Here is an 8,594-nt window from a genome sequence, read left to right as displayed (position 1 = left end):
CCTTTAGACACCGCTGTTTTTAAAAACAGCGCGCGCTGCTGCCGCTGTTTTTTTCATGAAAATGGAGGTTTTGCGGAAAATGTCATAAAATCTGAACCGCTAAAGTTTAAGTAAAAAGTAAACCCATTTTGAAAAGCTAAGGATCTATTTTTTCAGATAATACCAAAAAGACGCCTCATCACCCTTTTAAACCTGACTACACAGCCTCAAATCAAAACAGTAAAAATTCCATGTTTACGATTTTTTCACTTTTTTTCTTTTTTTTGACAAATTGAATGAAAAAAGTGGGTACAAGGTAAAGATTGGTCCCAGAAAAATTATTTTCTTTTAGTTTATGTTATAAGCCACCATTGTGTGAAATTTCAGGGCTGAAGAAGCTCATTTCATCTCAGAATCTAAGTTTCGGTGAAGCACACTTTTCCATCAAAATCGACACTCTGGCCACAACAGGTAAATTAAGTGGTCCCGTTGCTCTAAAATTGGCCCTGCACTTACCCTAAGTCTGTAAAATTACTACAATAATCATAATAGACTCTCTATCATGTAAATTCAAGCAATAAAACACCAAAATAGTGGAAAAACTGAGGCAAAACAGCCCTGAGTTGTTGGAGCTAGAGATAGGCATGTATGTCAGAAATACCCCCTAAAACCCCTTCAAACCACATAGAAACTGCCAATAAGGTTCTCTATCTCATATAATGATATTTATATGCTGAAACCAAGAAAAAACCAGACATAAACATAACTTTTCAGTCCAAAAATCCATCAAACACCCTCTGTCCACCACTAAAACGATGTTTTGTTGACATTTGAAAGATACACCGACATTGAGTTCCGATATCTCGAGATGTATAAAAGCAGGACCCGTAAAATTTTGAATGAATGAACCTTCACCCCTATCCTGTCTGCTAAATTTTACAGAATAGAAAAATTCAAACTGGTCTTTATTTTATTAAACTTTGAAAGAACCCCAGTATCAAAACGTACGTGGTACGTCTCTCGGCCTGTATATATGACGTACGTGGTACGTCTCTCGGCGTCTAAAGGTTAAGAGAAACCAAGTTTTTCTCAAAGAAAATGTTAAAAAAATTCAGTCCTGAAATTACGGGAGGTCGTCAGTAGTCCGTCACTTTCTAGTCCGACAGTAAAAATGTCCGACGTTGGATTTGACGAATGCGTCAGTATTCCGACAAGAATTTTGTCCGACAACGAATCAAAAAAAACATGTAAAACGAAATATGAATCGCCGAAAAGGAGGCACATCTTTTATAAGCAACCACGTGCTTATAAAAATCCAAAGTTCCGACTTTGAGGTTGGGCCCCTAAACCCAACTTTTCTTAAATTTTGGGAAGCTTCATAATTCTGAACATGCAAAAAGGGACCCTTAAAGGCGGTGCATTCTTTTTGCTATAAATTATTTCTAAGCAAATTTGATTGGTCCTTTATTTCTAATTATGTCAAAACGCCAAAATGAACTTTTATTAATATTATCTCAGTAAAAAAACCCTTACTCAACATTCGACACTGTAAAATCTTTCGTTTTCGGACAAAAGTGACATCGAAAAAAAAGACTTCTAAATTCTAAATTTATTTTATAGATTCAGACTATTTTACTGTCGGACTAGTGACATGCACCCAAAATTACACGCCTGTTTATAAATCATGTTTTCAAAAATTGGCCCGAGTGTGGCCCGTGCGTGCCCCGCGTGTGGCCCGAACACGGCCCAGCTCGGGCCATACTCGGGCTTTACGCGAATTCCAATAAAAGTTTTGGCCCAAGAATTCTCGGGCCATGTTGAGGGTCATAATGGTGGTGGCCGAATTGCCGTCGCATGTTTTTTTTAGATAGTCCCAAGTTAGAGACAGTAGGACCCTGACGACGCACCGGGCTGTCAGGTGGCAAAAAGTATTCTTTCGCTACACCGGACGCAATAAAAAAAAATTCTCATTTTACACCGGACTTTCGCGTGTCCGGTGGGCGTTAAGTCCGGTGCGTCGGCAGGGTCCTGAGACAGTTAGAGCAGTTGACGGTACCCGGCCAGTACCTGCTTTTATCAGTGTGACTCCTCCAAAGGGGTAGTGCTCACGTTTAACGCACTCAATACAATATCAACCATATCAACCAGAGTCGCAGAGACAAAAAATAAAATATATAAACTGTATATCAGGCTGTGGCTGTTGTACTGCTGTTGTATATTTTGAAAATAAAAAAGTACAGTACACAATATTTCACATCAAGAATGTAAAATTAAAAAAAACCTGTCTTACCATTGATCGTATGGTGTTGAAACGTTGAAATGAAAAACTAATAAATAAAACTAAGAAAAACAAATGTCTGGCAGTCTGGTCCATATTTTTTCGCCATGTGGTTTTGCCTGAGTACCTAAAGATGGTTTGTTTTCTTCTTTCGGTGGCATGTGAAGCGGAAGGGAAGGTCTCTTTAAAATAAACTTTTACTGGTCGCTTTCACTGAAACAACTTTTCAATAAGTATGTGGGAAAACAACTCAGTACGTTAAGCCAAGGAAAAACATATTCATTTTGAATCAGCGCTAAAAATTCGAAAAATTCTTGACTCAAGATGGCTGGTTATCTGGCACCCGATGGGGTAGAGACAAAACGCTGAACGGCGGAACGACGGAATGCCGGAACCGGAATAGCTGTTCCGGCCGGAATAGCTATTCCGCGGAATAATGATTTTTTTTTTATATTTTGTATTCCGCGGAATATGATTATATATTTTTTTCCATCTGGGCCAAGTCAAGCTAACGAAGGTATGACATCGCTGAAAAATTTCTGTAAAGCACGGCTAGAAGTTGGTCCAGTGGTTTAAAGCGTTGGTTTCACGCATCAGGGGTCCCCGGATCGAAGCGTGTCAAAGTCACCTTTAAAATTTTTATCCAGGTTTTGATGTTTCATGTTTTTTTGGGTGCAGATTCCGAAAAAAATAGGTCTGAAGTCCTGAAAAGTTGACGGAAGGGCGCTATGAGACCGTAAAGGACCCGTACGGGACCGTGAATGACCCCCTCCCCTAGCGCCGGACTGGGTAGGTCTCACGACTTGAAACTTTCTGGAGACGTCAAGCATATCGAAGGGGGGAGCATGCCAAATTTCATCACTCCACTGTTAACGGTCGCCGGGCTACGGGCCGCGCAAGGTACGCTGCAGGACGTCCCGTACGGACGATTGCCGGGTCGTACGGCGTTTTTAGCCGGTCAAATTTTCCGTGAGGTATAATTAATCTAGTTCTATCTTAGTTATATCTAAGGGAAACACTCAAACATAAAATCCCAAACAACACCCCGGGAAAGGTGTATTAGAATGACTTCACAAGCGAGTGCACGAGTGCATTCCTTTATATACCATACGAAAAACAGCCAATGAGGTAGCCGATTGCTGATTATAGGTGATTATGGGTGATTATGGGTGGTAATGGGTGATTATGGATGATTATGTACATAGATATACCCTCAGGGGTGATAAAAGAGAAAGATTATTATTATAATAAAAAATCATATTCCGCGGAATAGCTATTACAAAAAATAAAAAAAAAATAAAAAAATCATATTCCGCGGAATAGCTATTCCGGCCGGAACAGCTATTCCGGTTCCGGCATTCCGGCATTCCGCCGTTCTGCGTTTTGTCTCCACCCCACCCGATGTAGAAATTTTCTTCCGACACGCTAAAGCTCTGAAGGTCGGGAAAATTATCAATGAATATTTTACTACTGTAATACCGTGAAGTTGGGTAACTTGCATCAGTGGAGGGTAACTTGCACAGCCATCAAATGACTGACCAATCAAAGCAGCAAAATTTCAAAATAAATCAACTACGCAGCTCCGCTCGCAGCTCTACTCTTCCAGTTTTGTTTTGATTTAACTTTGTATTTTTAACCAGACGATGTCAATCGAACGGAATCGAACGAAAATTCCAATCGAATCAATCGAACGCAATCGAACGCAATCGAATGATTACGATTCGATTGCCGAACGCAATCGAATATCAATCGAACGTAAAATTCTGGGTAAAATTCGATTGATTCGATTGATATTCGATTACGTTCGATTGATATTCGATTACGTTCGACTGCGTTCGACGGGTGGTCGATTAAATTAGATTCCAATTTACCTCAATTCCTTTCAATTTCGAGCGCCTCTTATTAGGGAGGTTAAGTATCGATACGATAGATAAATCAACGCAACGAACGGGCTTTGACACACAACCTGCAGTAAACATGTGGGCAGTGGGCCTGCATGATCTGCATTTTCTAGAATCCAGGCTAAAATGATTCATATCATCTCGTTTAACTCTTCAAATGTTGAACGAGAATCAACGTTAATCAACAGAATCAATTAGTCGAACCAGTCGAATGCATAAGCCAACCGAACGTAGTCGAATCATCGAATCAATCGAACACAATCGAATCAATCGAATCCAGGCACTAATCGAACGCAATCGAATCAATCGAGAAAATCGCGGTAATATTCGATTGGCATTCGATTGCGTTCGGCAATCGAATTTCAATCATTCGATTGCGTTCGATTGCGTTCAATTGATTCGGCGTTCGATTTGTTTGATTGACATCGTCTGGTTTTAATGAACAGCCAGGCTATTCATTTGAGGGCAATGCATGTTAGCCTCCACTGATGCAAGTACCTGTATGATGATCTAACGGTTATATATATATTTAAAATGCATTCATTCTGTTTTCTTCAAACTCTATGTAATTATACATTTATAAACAAATTGTTTTTTTGTTTTTTTTCTTGTGAAATTTTATCATGCTTTTTTATGTTGTTTGGTATTTCTAGTAATGCATGTAGTCATGTAATACCATCAAACTTAGCTTGTTAGATACTGTAAGTATATTATTTAAAAAGATCTTTTGAAATTTGATATTTATTTAGAGTTTTTGTTATCTTTTTAGCTAGAAATATTGTTAAGTACATCCTTACAAAAATAAGTACGTTCCTTTCTTTATTCACTTTTTGCAAATTTAGATTTCTCCTGATTATGTTTGTAGGACACGATGTCATGTTGAATATTTCTAAGACCACTTTCAGAGAAAGCTCCAGGAAAAATCAAACTTGAGTTTTCAAATATTTCCTATAAATCCATAATGGCGCCCTATAAATTGAGTTTTCATGCTAAATGCCAATATTTCAGGCTAAAACTTGGTTTTCTCTGGCTAAAATCTCAAAAATGGTTTCAAATGGTGTCCTGAAATCTTTGGGTGTTGAAAGTATTCAGGAAAAACTCTGGGAGAATCAAAATGGTTTGGGATAGAAATTTGCCAAAGTCCGCCATATGGAATTGCATTTCCACTTAAAAACGCGATATTTAGAGTTAAAGTCTAATTTTCTCAGACTAAAATCTCAAAAATGGTTTCAAATGGTGTCCTGAAATCTTTTGGTGTTGAAAATATTCTGAAAATACTCTGGGAGAATCAAAATGGTTTGGGTCAGAAATTTGCCCAAGTCTGCCATTATGGTATTGCATTTCCCACTAAAACGCAATATTTAGAGTTAAAGTCTGATTTTCTCAGGCTAAAATCTCAAAAATGGTTTCAAATTGGGTCCTGAAATCTTTTGGTGTTGAAAGTATTCTGGATATACTCTGGGAGAACCAAAATGGTTTGGGTTTGAAATTTGCCTAAGTCTGCCAATATGGTATTTGCATTTCCTACTAAAACGTGATATTTAAGAATTAAAGTCCAATTTTCTCAGGCTAAAATCTCAAAAATGGTTTCAAATAGGGTCCTGAAATCTTTTGGTGTTGAAAGTATTCTGGGAACACTCAAGGAAAATTATAGTGGTTCACAATGGTCATATATATGCCAAAGTCTGCCATTATGAATTTCATTTCTTTAGAAGAACACTCAAGCTTACTCAAAACATTGTGTTTTAGAATGAAATACAATTCCATAATGGCAGACTTTGGTAAATTTCTGACCAAAACCATTTTGGTTTTCCCATAGTATTTCCAGAATACTTTCAACACCAAAAGATTTCAGGACCCTATTTGAAACCACTTTTGAGATTTTAGCCTGAGAAAATTAGAGTTTAGCTCTAAATATTGCGTTTTAGTGGGAAATGCAATTTAATAATGGCAAACTTTGGCAAATTTCTAACACAAACCATTTTGGTTCTCCCAGAGTATATCCAGAATACTATAAACACCAAAAGATTTCAGGACCCTATTTGAAACCATTTTTGAGATTCTAGCCTGAGAAAATTAGACTTTAACTCTAAAAATCGCATTTTAGTGGGAAATGCAATACAATAATGGCAGACTTAGGCAAATTTCTGAGCCAAACCATTTTGATTCTCCCAGAGTATTTTCAGAATACTTCCAAGATTCAAAGATTTCAGAACACCATTTGAAATCATTTTTTAGATTTTAGCCCAAGAAAACAAAGTTTTAGCTTGAAATATTGGCATTTAGCATGAAAACTCAATTTCTAGGGCGCCATTATGGATTTATAGGATATATTTGAAAACTCAAGTTTGATTTTTCCTGGAGCTTTCTCTAAAGTGTTTCATTGCTGAAAATTTCAAATGTATACCTTAAAAAGTTAAAAAGTTGTGGGTCCTCAAAAATGCTGCTTTCATGCATTTTGCTACCCAGAATCCGAGAAAATCGGCCTTTTTAGCCTGAAATTGAAACATTGAGCGATCTCGCTGGGGTTATTTTGTCTTTTTGTGTTGAATATTAGTACAAGACACCATTTAGAAACCATTTTGAACATTTCCTGGCCTTTTATAGTCTTAAAATGGACAAAAAATGCCATTTTTGCCGTTTTTTGCTACTACCGCGAATCAGATATCCCTGGGGCAAACAGTGGATTTTTGACGTATGGACCTAAAAATTGCGCAAGAAGTCTTACAATATGATAAATTTTGATAAAAAATTGTGACAATTTTGAAAATCCAAAAAAAGTATTTTTTCATGGTTCCAGTTTACACCCTAATATTACCAGTTGATCTCAATCGAACGGAATCGACGATCGAACGAGTCGAACGCAATCGACCGATTGAAATCGAATATTACCGCAATTTTCAGATTCGATTGATATTCGATTGCGTTTGATTGATGTTCGATTACGTTCGATTGCGTTTGATCATCGATTCATTGACCCCCAGATTGTTCATCGCATAATTTCTACGCGAAATCAAAAGTAATTTCATTCAGCTTGTGATGTTTGAGAGCTTGGATGTTGGGATGCTGCAAGAATAAAGCCAGACGATCTCAATCGGACAGAATGGAAGATCGAACCTGGGTCTGGGTAATATTCAATTGGTTCAATTGTTGTTCGACTGGTTCGATCTTCCATTCTGTTTTGGTCTTCGGCTTTGGGAAGTAGCAATGTTTTTGGTTGTTTTCGATGGAAAATGGTAAGAAACTTAAGTTTACAAGTGTCATTTAGTTTTTGCTGGCTTATAGAATGGCAGGATCCTGGATGGTTTCCCTAACTGGTGTTGATCAGGTATGTTTTTATTCTATCCAAACTAATGTTATAAAAGACTAAAGAGGCCCTGACTGAATCTGGTGGCAGAATTCTATTGGCTGTTAAACAATTGTTGAAATCATGTGATATTATTGTTTTGATTGGAAGTGCGCAAATCTGATTGGCTAACCTTATCAACGGCTTTTTTGGCACGAAGTTCAAACCAAATGTAACCAAATTAAAACTGGGTCAAAAATACCGTACTCTCAATGAGTAGCTTCTGGTGGGAATTTTGCTTATGTGGTCTAAGTTTGAATAGAGAGTATGGATCTCCAGACTACTTTCAAGAGTGTCTGAGAGTGTTTCTAAAAGTTAACTTTTATCAGGCTGGGCTTAAAAAATTGTTGGTTTGCCGTCACCCGACCCTAGATTTTGGAGGTGGGTCGACATTTAATCAGATTAGAATAATGTAGGAATAATGAGGAAAAATAATTGTACTAATACACTGTAACAGTGAGATCAGGTGATCTTAGGGGCCACTCAACACCCGCTTGAGTGTCACCACCTTTGGAAACTGGTCACAAAAAGAAAGGAGAAAGTTTGATCATTAATAAATTGATAAAAAGTGTCTTTGTCATAATTTTAATACCTTTGTTTTTTGCCTTTTTGTAACCTTTTTGAAAAGTGATGTTTTAGCAATGTTTTTAATGTTTCATTTGAGGTATAACTCTGTTAAACTTCAAGAAAAGTTTTGATATGAATGAAAACTCACAGCAACAAAAAAGCAGTCTGACTGAATAGGAAAATGTGCACCTAGTATTGTTCTTTTTTCAGTCATATACCACTATTCCTTACATAATTACAGCTTTTCATTCATTTTTTTAAACAAACAAACTAAAGTGATGTGTTGTGTAATATTTGATTACCAGACTTTGCTCTTTTATGTAAACTTTTAAAGGAGAAGTTAAGTAATTTCTAGGGTGCTTATTTTTTGCTGTTATCATCATTATATGACAATATCATATGCCTTAGGTTACTTTTTATTCGGTCGAAGCACTTTTTTCTACGAGATATAGCTCCCTCTTTTTTGCAATAAAAGTGAGTTTTTAAAGAGAACGCGTTTTTTAAAGAGGAATGGCACGAGCAT

The sequence above is a fragment of the Clytia hemisphaerica genome, unplaced genomic scaffold (genome assembly GCF_902728285.1).
Source record: "Clytia hemisphaerica strain Z4C2 unplaced genomic scaffold, Clytia hemisphaerica genome assembly, whole genome shotgun sequence".
Classification (NCBI taxonomy): domain Eukaryota; kingdom Metazoa; phylum Cnidaria; class Hydrozoa; order Leptothecata; family Clytiidae; genus Clytia; species Clytia hemisphaerica.
This window is presented reverse-complemented; position numbering follows the sequence as displayed.